Genomic DNA, 20,368 nt, shown 5'->3' with positions numbered 1-20,368 from the left:
ATCGGGTTTGGATCTGATATATCAGAAGATAAACTGTAAGATAAGTGTAACTCAGCACTATATCCAGCGCCACCACCCCATGATTGATGATCACTGTGGTTCTGGCTTGTGATAACGCTGGCGATAACAGCCGATCATTACGACCAGTCAATCATTTCCAGCTCATTACAGGCCAATATTACTAGCGATTCTCCATTCTTAGTGATAGAAGTGGGTCCTGAGCAGGGTGCCTCCTCCATGTTATCCAAATGTCCTAACCGGCCTTGCAGACGGGTGTTCGTCCATTTTGTATTGATTTCGCTTGTAATTTATGTTTTTCTTCTACCAAACAGGCAGCAAGAATCTTCCCCTTCTAAACCTGATGGAGACAAGCAGTGTTTTACTGCTAAGGACAGCGAGTCCTCCCCATTGTCAGGTGTGTACAGGTCTATATGACATCCTATCACAGTCTGTGGTCAATACATGTAATGTGAACGTGCACATAAAGGATCAGAAAATTACTACTTTTTTCTCCCTATAAAGCGATGAGCAGTTCATTCTGTAAAAATCTTCATTCTTTTATGCATTAAAAGTTCTAAGGGGCCGTTCAGTCTTCTGCCAAACTGACTCAAATCCTGCGCCCACGGCCCCATATGGCCCATACTGACCCCTTTATGGCCTCAATGTTACACTGAGGTTTATGTAACTGATTATAAGGCAACACTGCGGCACATTACAAGTAATGTCATGGTAAGAAGGGACATAGCTCCTTGTCGAGACCCCACATGGCAGGTTTCATATTAATCAGTTCTCTGGGTAATCTAATTCTCACCCCTCTGCTGATGTTATGTATGTGTGACATATTTCCCCCATTATGGGACAATAATCGATTACCAGGGCTACAAGCCACGAGAATAACACCATCCTATAGAACCATACAAAGCTCATCTCTTAGGAGATTATAATCAACATCTTTTTCTTGTTTTTTATTCGAATTTCCAGTTCAGGGGAAAAGAAAACCGAAAAAACAACAAAAACCAGAGAGAGAAGAAGAAGGGGAAAGGAGAAGAGGTGAGTGTGACAATAAGCCCCATGTTGTGTGGTGTCGGCCGTGGAGCAGATCAGTCAGTGGTGGGATTGTCACATGTATGATGGCGGACAATCCCCCCGTACCTGTGTATGGATGATTCCTCTGCCGTCCGGCCACAGTGACCGCACAGCCGTGTCCTCTGATATGGAGTCCTGTTACTGACATCAGTGTTACGTCTCTTCTCATAGGTTCTCTCTTCCGCCGGGTGATCTCATCCTGCCCGCGTGGACTATCCAGGGCTGCTCACTCCATCCGAGAAAGCTGCTTATTTGGTGTCTGTCACCGCGGCTCCATAAAAATCGCGAGGGCAGAAAACCGCCACGTCTAGCACCCTGAGGAAAGTACAGCGCGTCCACCATCAATGCTGTACCTGTATGGAAGGACTGGCACCATCTACATGTGGCCTCCTGACCAGCAAGGAACATCTGCTGAAGAAGGAGGCTCCTCCAAGAACATCTCCTCGTCCTTCCATGCAATTCTTAATTTAAAAATAAAACTTTTAAATTGATTAATGTCCCTTTGTATTTAATAGAGTCCTCCTGACATTTATGGGGTGTCAGTTGTTTACGACATACATGTCTGATGGGTGGGCTACAAACAGGAGAACATCTGTTCCATGTCTCCCAGTAATCCTCCAGACTTCGGCCAAAAGTGGAGGAGAGGACCAGTGATTCTGTTACACCTAAAAATGACGGTCAATCTAGGAAAAACATGTTCTGATCCATAGATTTTATCCATAGACTCGGACCCTTTTACCTAAATGTGGCTCGACCTAAGTTTTATGCACAGGAACCAATTGGATTCGGTGCTGGGCGTCCTGGGGAGCCCAGGGGTCACATGCCCACTGTGACATAATAAGACCTTCTGTATTCTAGAGACCACCCTTCTCACCGGGGCTGTGGGGTCAGTAAGACAATCTCCACCTATAATAATGACTAATAGAAAATAATTGTGAATATTCAGCAATTTGTGCAGGAAAATCTTTAATATTACACAAGGTATCCCGTGATCCACCGCAGGGAGACAGCGGAGTTCATTTGTACTAGGTATGTACAGCACCGTTGGTTCCAGCATTCAGATGAATACAATTTTGTTAGCAGTCCTCCAGCTCCCACTCCATGGTAGTGACTATGGTAGGGTCCTCTGGCAAGGTGGAAATGTTGCGGGAGCAACATCCCGAATCTGCCCCTCTCCTGTGCCCGTCCGGAGTGATGTTCCAGCCGGAAGCGCTGTTGCTGAGTGGGGGACGTGAACAATTGTATTTATTTTTAGTTTTACATTAATTTTTATTCAAATAAGAATGGTAAAATGGGACAGTAAAAAAAGGAAGGAAAAGAGGGGAGAATTAAATACTCAGTGTGGACAGTACTATATAAAAAAAAATTCATAAAAACACTATGAAATTAATCCCCAAGGATTTTATAACCCCAGTTGTGGGATTAGAATGTGCTACCTGGGGAACAGGCATCAATGTCACCCATCGCTGTGTATGTATGAGAGTGCCATTGAAACAAGACGGAATTGGTATGCAGTTGTTAAAAATTGTTATATGCCTAACTCTAAAAAATGAATATTGTATATATATGTACATACAGTGGGGTAACTATAGTCTGATGGGCCCGGGACCGCGCCCCCCCCCACATCCTGAATAAATGTATACAGTGGGTACGGAAAGTATTCAGACCCCTTTACATTTTTCACTCTTTGTTTCATTGCAGCCATTTGGTAAATTCTAAAAAGTTCATTTTTTTCTCATTAAAGTACACTCTGCACCCCATCTTGACTGAAAAAAACAGAAATATAGAAATTTTTGCAAATTTATTAAAAAAGAAAAAAACTGAAATATCATAAGGTCATAAGAATTCAGACCCTTTGCTCAGACACTCATATTTAAGTCTCACGCTGTCCATTTCCTTGTGATCCTCCTTGAGATGGTTCTACTCCTTCATTGTGTCCAGCTGTGTTTAATTAAACTGATAGGACTTGATTTGGAAAGGCACACACCTGTCTATATAAGACCTCACAGCTCACAGTGCATGTCAGACCAAATGAGAATCATGAGCTCAAAGGAACTGCCCAAGGAGCTCAGAGACAGAATTGTGGCAAGGCAAAGATTTAGCCAGGGTTACAAAATAATTTCTGAATTACTCAAGGTTCCTAAGAGCACAGTGGCCTCCATAATCCTTAAATGGAAGAAGTTTGGGACCACTAGAAGACTTCATAGACTTGGCCATCCAGCCAAACTGAGCAATCGTGGGAGAAGAGCCTTGGTGAGAGAGGTAAAGAACAAACCCAATCACTGTGTCTGAGCTCCAGAGATGCAGTAGGGAGATGGGAGAAAGTTTTACAAAGTCAACTATCACTGCAGCCCTCCACCAGTTTGGCCTTCATGACAGAGTAGCCCGATGGAAGCCTCTCCTCAGTGTAAGACATATGAAAACCCGCCTAGAAGTTGCTCAAAAACACATGAAGGACTCCCAGACTATGAGAAATAAGATTCTCTGGTCTGATGAGATGAAGATAGAACTTTTTGGTGATAATTCTAAGCGGTATGGGTGGAGAAAACCAGGCACTGCTCATCACCTGCCCAATACAATCCCAACAGTGAAACATGGTGGTGGCAGCATCATGCTATGGGGGTGTTTTTCAGCTGCAGGGATAGGATGACTGGTTGCAATTGAAGGAAACATGAATGCGGCCAAGTACAGAGATATCCTGGATGAAAACCTCTTCCAGAGTGCTCTGGACCTCAGACTTGGCCGAAGGTTCACCTTTCAACAAGACAATGACCCTAATCACACAGCTAAAATAACAAAGGAGTGGCTTCAGAACAACTCTGTGACCGTTCTTGACTGGCCCAGCCAGAGCCCTGACCTAAACCCAATTGAGCATCTCTGGAGAGACCAGAAAATGGCTGTCCACCAACGTTCACCATCCAACTTGACGGAACTGGAGAGGATCTGAAAGGAAGAATGGCAGAGGATCCCCAAATCCAGGTGTGAAAAACTTGTTGCATCATTCCCAAGAAGATTCATGGCTGTACTAGCTCAAAAGGGGGCTTCTACTCAATACTGAGCAAAGGGTCTGAATACTTATGACCATGTGATATTTCAGTTTTTCTTTTTTAATAAATTTGGAAAAATTTCTACATTTCTGTTTTTTTTTTCAGTCAAGATGGGGTGTAGAGTGTACTTTAATGAGAAAAAAATGAACTTTTTAGAATGCAATGAAACAAAGAGTGAAAAATTTAAAGGGGTCTGAATACTTTCTGTACCCAATGTATATAAAATAATATAATACACGCTAATCATGAGTAGATAGTATATATCGTGTCAAATATAAATAACCATAGAATTGTTACTCTATTCAATACTACCCTATTACGGACATATTAGGCTCCATCGCCATAAATTACAAATCCAACCAAAACAAAGCAACGAAAAAGGAGCCAACGGTTTTAAAGATATGCATCAAAATTTATTAGTACATAGATGATCAGACAAAAGCAGGAATCAGTCAAAGATTTAGAGGTCCGTCTAAGGTCGGCACATGCGGAGCAGAGAAGCCCCGACGCGCGTTTTGGTGGTTCCCTTCGTCAGGGGGCATGTTTGCTGCCTCGCTGTCACTTGCTTATATTGGCGCCAGGCACATTTAAAGACCGGAAGTGATATCAGCGTCACTGCGGAGACCAGGACGCCAGCCGACATCCGCATCATGTGACAGCGGAGGGGCGGGGCTTAAGCCCTAACGCCACACACCGCTGAAACACACAGTGTCATTGCGGAGGTAGAACGCCGGCCGGCATCCGCGTCATGTGACAGCAGAGGGGCGGGGCATAATCCCTGACGCCACACACCGCTAGAACACAAAGACCGCGGGACCGGAAGTGACGTGTGCGTCACCATGGGGATCCGGACGCCGGCCAGCATCCGCGTCATGTGACAGAAGCGGGGGCTACAGAATAGCCACAACACCTCATGTCACTGGGACACGGAAAGCCGGCCGGCGCACAGACCCACATAGTCAGCACATTTGCCTGACTGTCTCCTTCACTAGACCAGGTATCATCGCAGCCCTCTCACTGAAATAACGAGAGTCAGTTCTATAAGGCCATGATGCCACATATCAAAGATTGTCTAAAAGATAAAATAAAGAAAGAAGGGAAAGAAAACATGATCCGGGGGGGGGGGGGAGACCCAAGTGCGACATGTGAGGTAAAAAAATAAAAAAATAAAATAAAGAACAGATGATACCCATCCGGATATATTTGGCATCCCTGATTGTATATACATATCAGATCACAGGCACACACACAAATGATGTTATTTGTTATATCAACATAATTTTTAATTTTTTAGGGGGCCAACATTTGGCTGTGTCATCAGATATATACCCCATAATTCGCCCAAATACATACATGTGTGCGATGATGTCCATCAGTGTATATACACACATAAATAAACAAAATTGCGCCGTGTGCGCCCATATGTATGTGTGTACATAACATACATGACGGAGATATAACAGTACCCTGCACACCCATTGTGCAATAGACACCCAACATACTACAAAACATATGTTCATATGCAAGATACACAACATTAAGATACATAATATCGAAAAATGTCATTGAAGAAAATATCAGTCCACTTTTTCGTTTTATACAACATTATAGCATGAATTGATATTTACATGTAGTATAATAGATGTATCTATGAGTACAGATTATAATCTTACAGCTTTAATAATTTAATATCTCCACCATGCAGATTGTCGTCCATGATCCCCCGCAGATTCACATGGACTGAATGGAACACCATGTCCGGTAGAGGGCCCATTCTCACGGCCGGATCGAGAAACCACCCCCAGATAGTGAAGAAAAGAAACGACCAGACAAAAGGTAAGAACTAATTATTGCAAGAAAAACAGTGAGTTAAAATCATTAAAACCATGTATATTGGATGTTAAGATTATAAAATCTAGCCTCAATTAACTGTGGCCACCTTAGATAGAACTTTGTGGTAGATACTAGGGATTAGAGAAAGGGGGAATAGCTAATGCTCTCATTGAGTCCCTTTGGGTGCAATGTGTTGAGGGACCAAATCCAACAGGATTCCATTTGGGCCAGTCGCTGACCCACCTTACCCCCCCGTATACTGGGTATTATGCAGTCGATGCCCCTTATTTTGAGCATCGACGCATCACAATTGTGGTGGATCTTAAAATGGCGAGGTAAGGTTTTGAGGGTGGATGTGTCCGTGTGGTCAGCCGCAGCAATAATGTCCAAAACGTGCTCGCGGACACGCACTTTAAATTGACGGGTAGTCATGCCCACATATATAAGTCCACATGGACACGTGGCAAAGTATATAACATATCTAGTAGTACAGGTGATGTATCTATTGATCCTGTAGACCATCTTTGGTTTTTGAGAGGGATTATGGGAAGTACCGCTCGCCCGACCCTTACAGAAACTGCAAGATGTCAGTGAATAGTAAAGTTATTACAGGACTGGTTGACACTGCGGGGTCCCTGAAAAGATCCAGATCAGGGATCCTGGAGGTTGTCAGATCCTTCTACTCGCACCTCTTGGGGAAGAGGGATCTGTATTGGGATGAGATGTCGGTTTTTCTGGCTGAAGCTGTCCCCGAACCAGGGGTAGACCCCTCTCTTGGCGTTTTGACAGAGATGATCAGGGAAGAGGAAGTTAAGTTGGCGATTGAAGGGCTTGCCCTAAAGAAATCTCCCGGTCCAGATGGCTTAACATCTGAATTCTATAAGACCTTTAAGGACGCCTTGGTTCCCCTCTTGACTGAGGTATTCAATGAATGTCTTTCCTCGGGCACTCTGCCAAAGTCAATGAGGAGGTCTGCCCTGATTATCTTGTCAAAGGGTAAGGACTCATCTTGCATTGAGAATTGGCGTCCCATAGCGCTTCTCAATGCAGACAGGAAGGTTTTGGCAAAGGTGCTGTTTAATCGGCTGGTGAAATTTGCGCCCCGGCTCCTTTCGGGAGCCCAGCATTGCTCTGTTCCGGGCCGCAGTACAATTAGTGCTGTACTCTGTGTCCGAGAGGCGGTGGAGCAGAGTTGGACTGGTCACTGGAAGGGGTACATGCTGTCATTGGACCAGGCAAAAGCGTTTGATCGGGTTAATCATGAGTACCTCTGGTCTGTCCTTCTGAGGTATGGCCGGCCGGGGGGGTTTGTTGATTGGCTTAAGACCTTGTACGCTGGGGCCGAGAGTTTCCCGCTTGTGAACGGTTGGATTGGCAGCTCTTTTGAGGTTGGGTGTGGTGTTCGCCAGGGTTGTTCCTTGAGCCCGCTGCTGTACGTGTTTGCGATTGACCCACTTCTTAGGAGGGTGGAGCGTGGACCATTGGCTGGGATCGTGATGGACCGGGCAGCACCGGAAGCCACTCTGAGAGTGGTGGCGTATGCCGATGATGTCACCGTTTTTGTTTCCTCTGATGGGGAGGCAGAATGGCTGATGTCAGAGGTAAATCGCTACTCGGAGGCATCCGGGTCCAAGATCAACCGGGATAAGTGTGAGAGTCTCTGGCTGGGAGGAGGAGATTCTGGTTTTGATCTCCCGGACACCCTTCCAGAACCCAAAGTCTCTGCAAAAGTTCTTGGCATCAAATTTGGCCAGGGGGATTGCCCCAAACAAAATTGGGACAGCAGGCTACAGATCGCCATTCAGAAGGTGTACCAATGGAAGGGTTGGTCTTTGACCCTAAGGGAAAGGATAAACCTGATCAAAACTTACCTGCTCCCTGTGCTGATCTATCTGGGCAGTGTGTGCATCTTGCTGGAGCCTCTCTGGACTCGGGTCTACAGTTTGTTCTTCCAACTGTTATGGGGGAATAGACTGAACCTGGTCAAGAAGGAGGTTACTTACCATACGAGGAGACTAGGAGGGTAGGGTATGGTGAACCCTGTGGTATTCCTTGTGAATACCTTCATTAAGATCAATATTGCAAACCTCTGGAAAGAGAGGGCTCCTCTGTGGGTATTCTCCTGTAAGCGATGGTTTCAGCCTTTCTTCCAGGAATGGGAGACAGGAGGGCAAGTGAAAGATCTACGCACACCACATGGACATCTACCGGCTTACGCTACTGTGGTTCTGAAGGTAATTCGCAGGTGGGGTCTGGGAATGTGGGAGTTCAGGACTCTGCCAAGGAAGCTCCTTGACAAAAGGGTTCTCTTGACCCATTTTCAGAGGCCTCTGGCGAGCAGGGATTGCCCAAGTCGGGATCTTGGGGTGGGTCTGCATCTTTTGAATTCTTTCAGGATCCCCTCAAAGTTTTGGTACTTGGCTTGGCGCTGCTTCCATGGGAAGCTGTGTGTGAGGGACAATCTGAAGAGTAGGAGCTCTGAGGACAGGAAAGCATGGACCACTTCCTGCTTCGTTGTCCCTTTAACACAGAGGTGTACAACAGGGTGGGCGCCTCCATTGGCTGGCCCCAGCTGGCCGGGCTCTCTTATGCGGAATTGGCCTATGGAGCATTCGGGGACCTGGGTGGTCAGGACCGCTGCACCTTATTTCTAGTTAGCGCAGTGGTTAGGTATCACACGTGGAACGCACGGTGCTTAGTATCGACGCAGCGGAAAATCCTCCCAGTGGACGATGTGTTTAGGACCATACTCGGTGACCTGGTGAAGGTACGTTCTCTGGAGTATGAGAGACTGGGTACACGGAGGGCCGCTCTCCTCTGGAGGGGCTTTTCTTTTAGTGTGCCCTAGTCTGGTCATCTCCTCTCCTGGTGGTGGGCTGCTGCTGACACCATAGATTTTTGTTTTGTTTTGATCAGTAGACAGTGATGTAGGGCTGCAGGCGCCGAACTTGGGCTTTGTCAGTTGTGGTTATTGTATTGTTTGTTTCTGTATATATTGTATATATGGGTTTGGGTGTAGGTATTAGGTTGGGTGGAGGGAAAAGGGGGAGGTGGGTTCATCTTGTGGGACACTGGTTATTTGGGTGAAAAACTGGCACTGCCTGATCTGGCCTATGGACGTTGGACTGAGGCATGAGGCGCAGGACCAGCTCTCAGGTCAGTGCCGGGGAGGGACTGGTGGGCTTGAGTGTGGGGGGTTTTGTTTAGTAATGTTTACATTTGTATAGTTAGTATTTATTTTATATTAATATATATAAAAAAAATGTATATATTAGTTTCTATATATTTTTGTCGGTTATTGTTTATTTTACTTATTATATTGTTATTATTTTGTTTGGTAACCGGACCAGAAGTCTGCAATATGAGTAGTTATTATTGTGTATATATGTATAATATGTGTGTGAGGAGAGAGGGAGCGGCTGGACCAGTTCATTACATTGTTTATTTTGTGGTTGATAATTTTGTTATGTTTCTGTTATTATTATTGTTATGTTTTTCATTTTTATAATAAAAAGATCTACAGGATGTAACTCAGGATCAGTAATGTAATGTATGTACACAGTGACTGCACCAGCAGAATAGTGAGTGCAGCTCTGGAGTATAATACTGGATGGAACTCAGGATCAGTAATGTAGTGTATGTACACAGTGACTGCACCAGCAGAATAGTGAGTGCAGCTCTGGAGTATAATACTGGATGGAACTCAGGATCAGTAATGTAGTGTATGTACACAGTGACTGCACTACCAGAATAGTGAGTGCAGCTCTGGGGTATAATACAGGATTTAACTCAGGATCAGTACAGGATCAGTAATGTAATGTATGTACATAGTGACTGCACCAGCAGAATAGTGAGTGCTGCTCTGGAGTATAATACAGGATGTAAGTCAGGATCAGTATAGAATCAGTAATGGAATGTATTTACACAGTGACTGCACCAGCAGAATAGTGAGTGCAGCTCTGGATTATAATACAGGATGTAACTCAGGATAAGTAATGTAATGTATGTACACAGTGACTGCACCAGCAGAATAGTGAGTGCAGCTCTGGAGTATAATACAGGATGTAACTCAGGATCAGCACAGGATCAGTAATGTAATGTATGTACACAGAGACTGCACCAGCAGAATAGTGAGTGCAGCTCTGGAGTATAATACAGGATGTAACTCAGGATCAGTACAGAATCAGTAATGTAATGTATGTACACAGTGACTGCACCAGCAGAATAGTGAGTGCAGCTCTGGAGTATAATACAGGATGTAACTCAGCATCAGTACAGGATCAGTAATATAATGTATGTACACAGTGACTGCACCAGCAGAATAGTGAGTGCAGCTCTGGAGTATAATACAGGATGTAACTCAGGATCAGCACAGGATTAGTAATGTAATGTATGTACACAGTGACTGCACCAGCAGAATAGTGAGTGCAGCTCTGGAGTATAATACAGGATGTAACTCAGGATCAGTACAGGATCAGTAATGTAATGTATGTGCACAGTGACTGCACCAGCAGAATAGTGAGAGCAGCTCTGGAATATAATACAGTATATAACTCAGGATCAGTAATGTAATGTATGTACACAGAGAATGCACTAGCAGAATAGTGAGTGCAGCTCTGGAGTATAATACAGGATATAACTGAGGATCAGTAATGTAATGTATGTGCACAGTGACTGAACAAGCAGAATAGTGAGTGCAGCTCTGGAGTATAATACAGGATGCAAGTCAGGATCAGTACAAGATCAGTAATGTAATATATGTACACAGTGACTGCACCAGCAGAATAGTGAGTACAGCTCAGGATTATAATACAGGATGTAACTCAGGATCAGAAATGTAATGTATGTACACAGTGACTGCACCAGCAGAATAGTGAGTGCAGCTCTGGAGTATAATATAGGATGTAACTCAGAATCAGTAATGTAATGTATGTACACAGTGACTGCACCAGCAGAATAGTGAGTGCAGCTCTGGAGTATAATACAGGATGGAACTCAGGATCAGTAGTATAATGTATGTACACAGAGACTGCACTACCAGAATAGTGAGTGCAGCTCTGGGGTATAATAAGGGATGTAACTCAGGATCAGTACAGGATCAGTAATGTAATGTATGTACACAGTGACTGCACCAGCAGAATAGTGAGTGCAGCTCTGGAGTATAATACAGGATGTAACTCAGGATCAGTACAGGATCAATAATGTAATATATGTACACAGTGGCTGCACCAGCAGAACAGTGAGTGCAGCTCTGGAGTATAATACAGGATGTAACTCAGGATCAGTACAGGATCAGTAATGTAATGTATGTACACAGTGACTGCACCAGCAGAATAGTGAGTGCAGCTCTGGAGTATAATACAGGATGTAACTCAGGATCAGAACCGGATCAGTAATGTAATGCATGTGCACAGTGACTGCACCAGCAGAATAGTGAGTGCAGCTGTGGAGTATAATACAGGATATAACTCAGGATCAGTGCAGGATCAGTAATGTAATGTATGTACACAGTGACTCCACCAGCAGAATAGTGAGTGCAGCTCTGAAGTATAATACAGGATGTATCTGAAGATCAGTAGAGGGTCAGTAATGTAATGTATGTGCACAGTGACTGCACCAGCAGAATAGTGAGTACAGCTCAGGATTATAATACAGGATGTAACTCAGGATCAGTAATGTAATGTATGCACACAGTGACTGCACCAGCAGAATAGTGAGTGCAGCTCTGGAGTATAATATAGGATGTAACTCAGGATCAGTACAGGATCAGTAATGTAATGTATGTACACAGTGACTGCACCAGCAGAATAGTGAGTGCAGCTCTGGAGTATAATACAGGATGGAACTCAGGATCAGTAATGTAATGTATGTACACAGTGACTGCACTAGCAGAATAGTGAGTGCAGCTTTGGGGTATAATAAGGGATGTAACTCAGGATCAGTACAGGATCAGTAATGTAATATATGTACACAGTGGTGCACCAGCAGAATAGTGAGTGCAGCTCTGGAGTATAATACAGGATGTAACTCAGGATCAGTACAGGATCAGTAATGTAATGTATTTACACAGAGACTGCACAAGCAGAATAGTGAGTGCAGCTCTGGAGTATAATACAGGATGTAACTCAGGATCAGAATCGGATCAGTAATGTAATGTATGTGCACAGTGACTGCACCAGCAGAATAGTGAGTGCAGCTCTGGAGTATAATACAGGATGGAACTCAGGATCAGTAATGTAATGTATGTACACAGCGACTGCACTAGCAGAATAGTGAGTGCAGCTCTGGAGTATAATACAGGATGGAACTCAGGATCAGTAATGTAATGTATGTACACAGTGACTGCACTAGCAGAATAGTGAGTGCAGCTCTGGAGTATAATACAGGATGTAACTCAGGATCAGTACAGGATCAGTAATGTAATGTATGTACACAGTGACTGCACCAGCAGAATAGTGAGTGCAGCTCTGGAGTATAATACAGGATGTAACTCAGGATCAGAACCGGATCAGTAATGTAATGTATGTGCACAGTGACTGCACCAGCAGAATAGTGAGTGCAGCTCTGGAGTATAATACAGGATGGAACTCAGGATCAGTAATGTAATGTATGTACACAGTGACTGCACTAGCAGAATAGTGAGTGCAGCTCTGGAGTATAATACAGGATGGAACTAAGGATCAGTAATGTAATGTATGTACACAGTGACTGCACTAGCAGAATAGTGAGTGCAGCTCTGGAGTATAATACAGGATGTAACTCAGGATCAGTACAGGATCAGTAATGTAATATATGCACACAGTGGCTGCACCAGCAGAATAGTGATTGCAGCTCTGGAGTATAATACAGGATATAACTCAGGATCAGTACAGGATCAGTAATGTAATGTATGTACACAGTGACTGCACCAGCAGAATAGTGAGTGCAGCTCTGGAGTATAATACAGGATATAACTCAGGATCAGTGCAGGATCAGTAATGTAATGTATGTACACAGTGACTCCACCAGCAGAATAGTGAGTGCAGCTCTGAAGTATAATACAGGATGTATCTGAGGATCAGTAGAGGGTCAGTAATGTAATGTATGTGCACAGTGACTGCACCAGCAGAATAGTGAGTGCAGCTCTGGAGTATAATACAGGATGTAAATCAGGATCAGTACAGGACCAGTAATGTAATATATGTACACAGTGACTGCACAAGCAGAATAGTGAGTGCAGCTCTGGATTATAAAACAGGATGTAACTCAGGATCAGTAATGTAATGTATGTACACAGTGACTGCACCAGCAGAATAGTTAGTGTAGCTCTGGAGTATAATATAGGATGTAACTCAGGATCAGTACAGGATCAGTAATGTAATGTATGTAGACAGTGACTACACCAGCAGAATAGTGAGTTCAGCTCTCGAGTATAATACAGGATGAAACGCAGGATCAGTAATGTATGTACACAGTGACTGCACCAGCAGAATAGTGAGTGCAGCTCTGGAGTATAATACAGGATGTATCTCAGGATCAGTAATGTAATGTATGTACACAGTGACCCGACGAGCAGAATAGTGAGTGCAGCTCTGGAGTATAATAAAGGAAGTAACTGAGGATGAGTAGAGGATCAGTAATGTAATGGATGTGCGTGCACAGTGACTGCACCAGCAGAATAGTGAGTGCAGCTCTGGAGTATAATACAGTATGTAAGTCAGGATCAGTACAGGATCAGTAATGTAATGTATGTGCACAGTGACTGCACCAGTAGAATAGAGAGTGCAGCTCTGGATTATAATACAAGATGTAACTCAGGATCAGTAATGTAATGTATGTACACAGTGACTGCACCAGCAGAATAGTGAGTTCTGCTCTGGAGTATAATACAGGATGTAACTCAGGATCAGTACAGGATCAATAATGTAATGTATGTACACAGTGACTGCACCAGCAGAATAGTGAGTGCTGCTCTGGAGTATAATACAGGATGTAACTCAGGATCAGTACAGGATCAGTAATGTAATGTATGTACACAGTGACTGCACCAAGCAAAATAGTGAGTGCAGCTCTGGATTATAATACAAGATGTAACTCAGGATGAGTAATGTAATGAATGTACACAGTGACTGCACCAGCAGAATAGTGAGAGCAGCTCTGGAGTATAATACAGGATGTAACTGAGGATCAGTAGAGGATCAGTAATGTAATGTATATGCACAGTGAGTGCACAAGCAGAATAGTGAGTGCAGCTCTGGAGTATAATACAGGATGCAAGTCAGGATAAGTACAAGATCAGTAATGTAATATATGTACACAGTGACTGCACCAGCAGAATAGTGAGTACAGCTCAGGATTATAATACAGGATGTAACTCAGGATCAGTAATGTAATGTATGCACACAGTGACTGCACCAGCAGAATAGTGAGTGCAGCTCAGGAGTATAATATAGGATGTAACTCAGGATCAGTACAGGATCAGTAATGTAATGTATGTACACAGTGACTGCACCAGCAGAATAGTGAGTGCAGCTCTGGAGTATAATACAGGATGGAACTCAGGATCAGTAATGTAATGTATGTACACAGTGACTGCACTAGCAGAATAGTGAGTGCAGCTCTGGGGTATAATAAGGGATGTAACTCAGGATCAGTACAGGATCAGTAATGTAATATATGTACACAATGGTGCACCAGCAGAATAGTGAGTGCAGCTCTGGAGTATAATACAGGATGTAACTCAGGATCAGTACAGGATCAGTAATGTAATGTATGTACACAGTGACTGCACCAGCAGAATTGTGAGTGCAGCTCTGGAGTATAATACAGGATGTAACTAAGGATCAGAACCGGATCAGTAATGTAATGTATGTTCACAGTGACTGCACCAGCAGAATAGTGAGTGCAGCTCTGGAGTATAATACAGGATGGAACTCAGGATCAGTAATGTAATGTATGTACACAGTGACTGCACTAGCAGAATAGTGAGTGCAGCTCTGGAGTATAATACAGGATGGAACTCAGTATCAGTAATGTAATGTATGTACACAGTGACTGCACTAGCAGAATAGTGAGTGCAGCTCTGGAGTATAATACAGGATGTAACTCAGGATCAGTACAGGATCAGTAATGTAATATATGTACACAGTGGCTGCACCAGCAGAATAGTGAGTGCAGCTCTGGAGTATAATACAGGATGTAACTCAGGATCAGTACAGGATCAGTAATGTAATGTATGTACACAGTGACTGCACCAGCAGAATAGTGAGTGCAGCTCTGGAGTATAATACAGGATGTAACTCAGGATCAGTACAGGATCAGTAATGTAATGTATGTACACAGTGACTGCACCAGCAGAATAGTGAGTGCAGCTCTGGAGTATAATACAGGATGTAACTCAGGATCAGTACAGGATCAGTAATGTAATGTATGTACACAGTGACTGCACCAGCAGAATAGTGAGTGCAGCTCTGGAGTATAATACAGGATTTAACTCAGGATCAGTACAGGATCAGTAATGGAATGTATTTACACAGTGACTGCACCAGCAGAATAGTGAGTGCAGCTCTGGATTATAATACAGGATGTAACTCAGGATAAGTAATGTAATGTATGTACACAGTGACTGCACCAGTAGAATAGTGAGTGCAGCTCTGGAGTATAATACATGATGTAACTCAGGATCAGCACAGGATCAGTAATGTATGTACACAGTGACTGCACCAGCAGAATAGTGAGTGCAGCTCTGGAGTATAATACAGGATGTAACTCAGGATCAGCACAGGATCAGTAATGTAATGTATGTACACAGTGACTGCACCAGCAGAATAGTGAGTGCAGCTCTGGAGTATAATACAGGATGTAACTCAGGATCAGTACAGAATCAGTAATGTAATGTATGTACACAGTGACTGCACCAGCAGAATAGTGAGTGCAGCTCTGGAGTATAATACAAGATGTAACTCAGGATCAGTACAGGATCAGTAATATAATGTATGTACACAGTGACTGGACCAGCAGAATAGTGAGTGCAGCTCTGGAGTATAATACAGGATGTAACTCAGGATCAGCACAGGATTAGTAATGTAATGTATGTACACAGTGACTGCACCAGCAGAATAGTGAGTGCAGCTCTGGAGTATAATACAGGATGTAACTCAGGATCAGTACAGGATCAGTAATGTAATGTATGTGCACAGTGACTGCACCAGCAGAATAGTGAGAGCAGCTCTGGAGTATATTAAAGTATATAACTCAGGATCAGTAATGTAATGTATGTACACAGAGAATGCACTAGCAGAATAGTGAGTGCAGCTCTGGAGTATAATACAGGATATAACTGAGGATCAGTAATGTAATGTATGTGCACAGTGACTGAAAAAGCAGAATAGTGAGTGCAGCTCTGGAGTATAATACAGGATGCAAGTCAGGATCAGTACAAGATCAGTAATGTAATATATGTACACAGTGACTGCACCAGCAGAATAGTGAGTACAGCTCATGATTATAATACAGGATGTAACTCAGGATCAGAAATGTAATGTATGTACACAGTGACTGCACCAGCAGAATAGTGAGTGCAGCTCTGGAGTATAATATAGGATGTAACTCAGGATCAGTAATGTAATGTATGTACACAGTGACTGCACCAGCAGAATAGTGAGTGCAGCTCTGGAGTATAATACAGGATGGAACTCAGGATCAGTAGTATAATGTATGTACACAGTGACTGCACTAGCAGAATAGTGAGTGCAGCTCTGGGGTATAATAAGGGATGTAACGCAGGATCAGTACAGGATCAGTAATGTAATATATGTACACAGTGGCTGCACCAGCAGAATAGTGAGTGCAGCTCTGGAGTATAATACATGATGTAACTCAGGATCAGTACAGGATCAGTAATGTAATGTATGTACACAGTGACTGCACCAGCAGAATAGTGAGTGCAGCTCTGGAGTATAATACAGGATGTAACTCAGGATCAGAACCGGATCAGTAATGTAATGTATGTGCACAGTGACTGCACCAGCAGAATAGTGAGTGCAGCTCTGGAGTATAATACAGGATGGAACTCAGGATCAGTAATGTAATGTATGTTCACAGTGACTGCACTAGCAGAATAGTGAGTGCAGCTCTGGAGTATAATACAGGATGGAACTCAGGATCAGTAATGTAATGTATGTACACAGTGACTGCACTAGCAGAATAGTGAGTGCAGCTCTGGAGTATAATACAGGATGTAACTCAGGATCAGTACAGGATCAATAATGTAATATATGTACACAGTGGCTGCACCAGCAGAACAGTGAGTGCAGCTCTGGAGTATAATACAGGATGTAACTCAGGATCAGTACAGGATCAGTAATGTAATGTATGTACACAGTGACTGCACCAGCAGAATAGTGAGTGCAGCTCTGGAGTATAATACAGGATGTAACTCTGGATCAGAAACGGATCAGTAATGTAATGCATGTGCACATTGACTGCACCAGCACAATAGTGAGTGCAGCTCTGGAGTATAATACAGGATATAACTCAGGATCAGTGCAGGATCAGTAATGTAATGTATGTACACAGTGACTGCACCAGCAGAATAGTGAGTGCAGCTCTGAAGTATAATACAGGATGTATCTGAGGATCAGTAGAAGGTCAGTAATGTAATGTATGTGCACAGTGACTGCACCAGCAGAATAGTGAGTGCAGCTCTGGAGTATAATACAGGATGTAAGTCAGGATCAGTACAGGATCAGTAATGTAATATATGTACACAGTGACTGCACAAGCAGAATAGTGAGTGCAGCTCTGGAATATAATACAGGATGTAACTCAGGATCAGTACAGGATCAGTAATGTAATTTTATGTACACAGTGACTGCGCCAGCAGAATAGTGAGTACAGCTCTGGAGTATAATACAGGATGGAACTCAGGATCAGTAATTTAATGTATGTACACAGTGACTGCACCAGCAGAATAGTGAGTTCAGCTCTCGAGTATAATAGAGGATGTAACTCAGGATCAGTAATGTATGTACACAGTGACTGCATCAGCAGAATAGTGAGTGCAGCTCTGGAGTATAATACAGGATGTATCTCAGGATCAGTAATGTAATGTATGTACACAGTGACTCCACCAGCAGAATAGTGAGTGCAGCTCTGGAGTATAATACAGGATGTAACTCAGGATCAGTAATATTATGTATGTACACAGCGACCCCACGAGCAGAATAGTGAGCGCAGCTCTGGAGTATAATAAAGGAAGTAACTGAGGATGAGTAGAGGATCAGTAATGTAATGTATGTGCACAGTGACTGAACCAGCAGAATAGTGAGTGCAGCTCTGGAGTATAATACAGTATGTAAGTCAGGATCAGTACAGGATCAGTAATGTAATGTATGTGCACAGTGACTGCACCAGCAGAATAGTGAGTGCTGCTCTGGAGTATAATACACGATGTAACTCAGGATCAGTACAGGATCAATAATGTAATGTATGTACACAGTGACTGCACCAGCAGAATAGTGAGTGCAGCTCTGGAGTATAATACAGGATGTAACTCTGGATCAGAAACGGATCAGTAATGTAATGCATGTGCACATTGACTGCACCAGCACACTAGTGAGTGCAGCTCTGGAGTATAATACAGGATATAACTCAGGATCAGTGCAGGATCAGTAATGTAATGTATGTACACATTGACTGCACCAGCAGAATAGTGAGTGCAGCTCTGAAGTATAATACAGGATGTATCTGAGGATCAGTAGAAGGTCAGTAATGTAATGTATGTGCACAGTGACTGCACCAGCAGAATAGTGAGTGCAGCTCTGGAATATAATACAGGATGTAACTCAGGATCAGTACAGGATCAGTAATGTAATTTTATGTACACAGTGACTGCGCCAGCAGAATAGTGAGTACAGCTCTGGAGTATAATACAGGATGGAACTCAGGATCAGTAATTTAATGTATGTACACAGTGACTGCACCAGCAGAATAGTGAGTTCAGCTCTCGAGTATAATAGAGGATGTAACTCAGGATCAGTAATGTATGTACACAGTGACTGCACCAGCAGAATAGTGAGTGCAGCTCTGGAGTATAATACAGGATGTATCTCAGGATCAGTAATGTAATGTATGTACACAGTGACTCCACCAGCAGAATAGTGAGTGCAGCTCTGGAGTATAATACAGGATGTAACTCAGGATCAGTAATATTATGTATGTACACAGCGACCCCACGAGCAGAATAGTGAGCGCAGCTCTGGAGTATAATAAAGGAAGTAACTGAGGATGAGTAGAGGATCAGTAATGTAATGTATGTGCACAGTGACTGAACCAGCAGAATAGTGAGTGCAGCTCTGGAGTATAATACAGTATGTAAGTCAGGATCAGTAATGTAATGTATGTGCACAGTGACTGCACCAGCAGAATAGTGAGTGCTGCTCTGGAGTCTAATACACGATGTAACTCAGGATCAGTACAGGATCAATAATGTAATGTATGTACACAGTGAATGCACCAGCAGAATAGTGAGTGCAGCTCTGGATTATAATACAAGATGTAACTCAGGATGAGTAATGTAATGTATGTACACAGTGACTGCAGCAGCAGAATAGTGAGTGCAGCTCTGGAGTATAATACAGGATGGAACTCAGGATCAGTAGTGTAATGTATGTGCACAGTGACAGCACTAGCAGAATAGTGAGTGCAGCTCTGGGTATAATAAGGGATGTAACTCAGGATCAGTACAGGATCAGTAATGTAATATATGTACACAGTGGCTGCACCAGCAGAATAGTGAGGGCAGCTCTGGAGTATAATACATGATGTAACTCAGGATCAGTACAGGATCAGTAATGTAATGTATGTACACAGTGACTGCACCAGCAGAATAGTGAGTGCAGCTCTGGAATATAATACAGGATGTAACTCAGGATCAGAACCGGATCAGTAATGTAATGTATGTGCACAGTGACTGCACCAGCAGAATAGTGAGTGCAGGTCTGGAGTATAATACAGGATGGAACTCAGGATCAGTAATATAATGTATGTACACAGTGACTGCACTAGCAGAATAGTAAGTGCAGCTCTGGAGTATAATAAAGGATGGAACTCAGGATCAGTAATGTAATGTATGTACACAGTGACTGCACTAGCAGAATAGTGAGTGCAGCTCTGGAGTATAATACAGGATGTAACTCAGGATCAGTACAGGATCAGTAATGTAATGTATGTACACAGTGACTGCACCAGCAGAATAGTGAGTGCAGCTCTGGAGTATAATACAGGATGTAAGTCAGGATCAGTACAGGATCAGTAATGTAATATATGTACACAGTGACTGCACAAGCAGAATAGTGAGTGCAGCTCTGGATTATAAAACAGGATGTAACTCAGGATCAGTAATGTAATGTATGTACACAGTG

Source organism: Phyllobates terribilis, unplaced genomic scaffold (assembly GCF_046119375.1).
Source record: "Phyllobates terribilis strain yellow unplaced genomic scaffold, ASM4611937v1 Scaffold_81__1_contigs__length_6697587, whole genome shotgun sequence".
Lineage (NCBI taxonomy): Eukaryota > Metazoa > Chordata > Amphibia > Anura > Dendrobatidae > Phyllobates > Phyllobates terribilis.
This window is presented reverse-complemented; position numbering follows the sequence as displayed.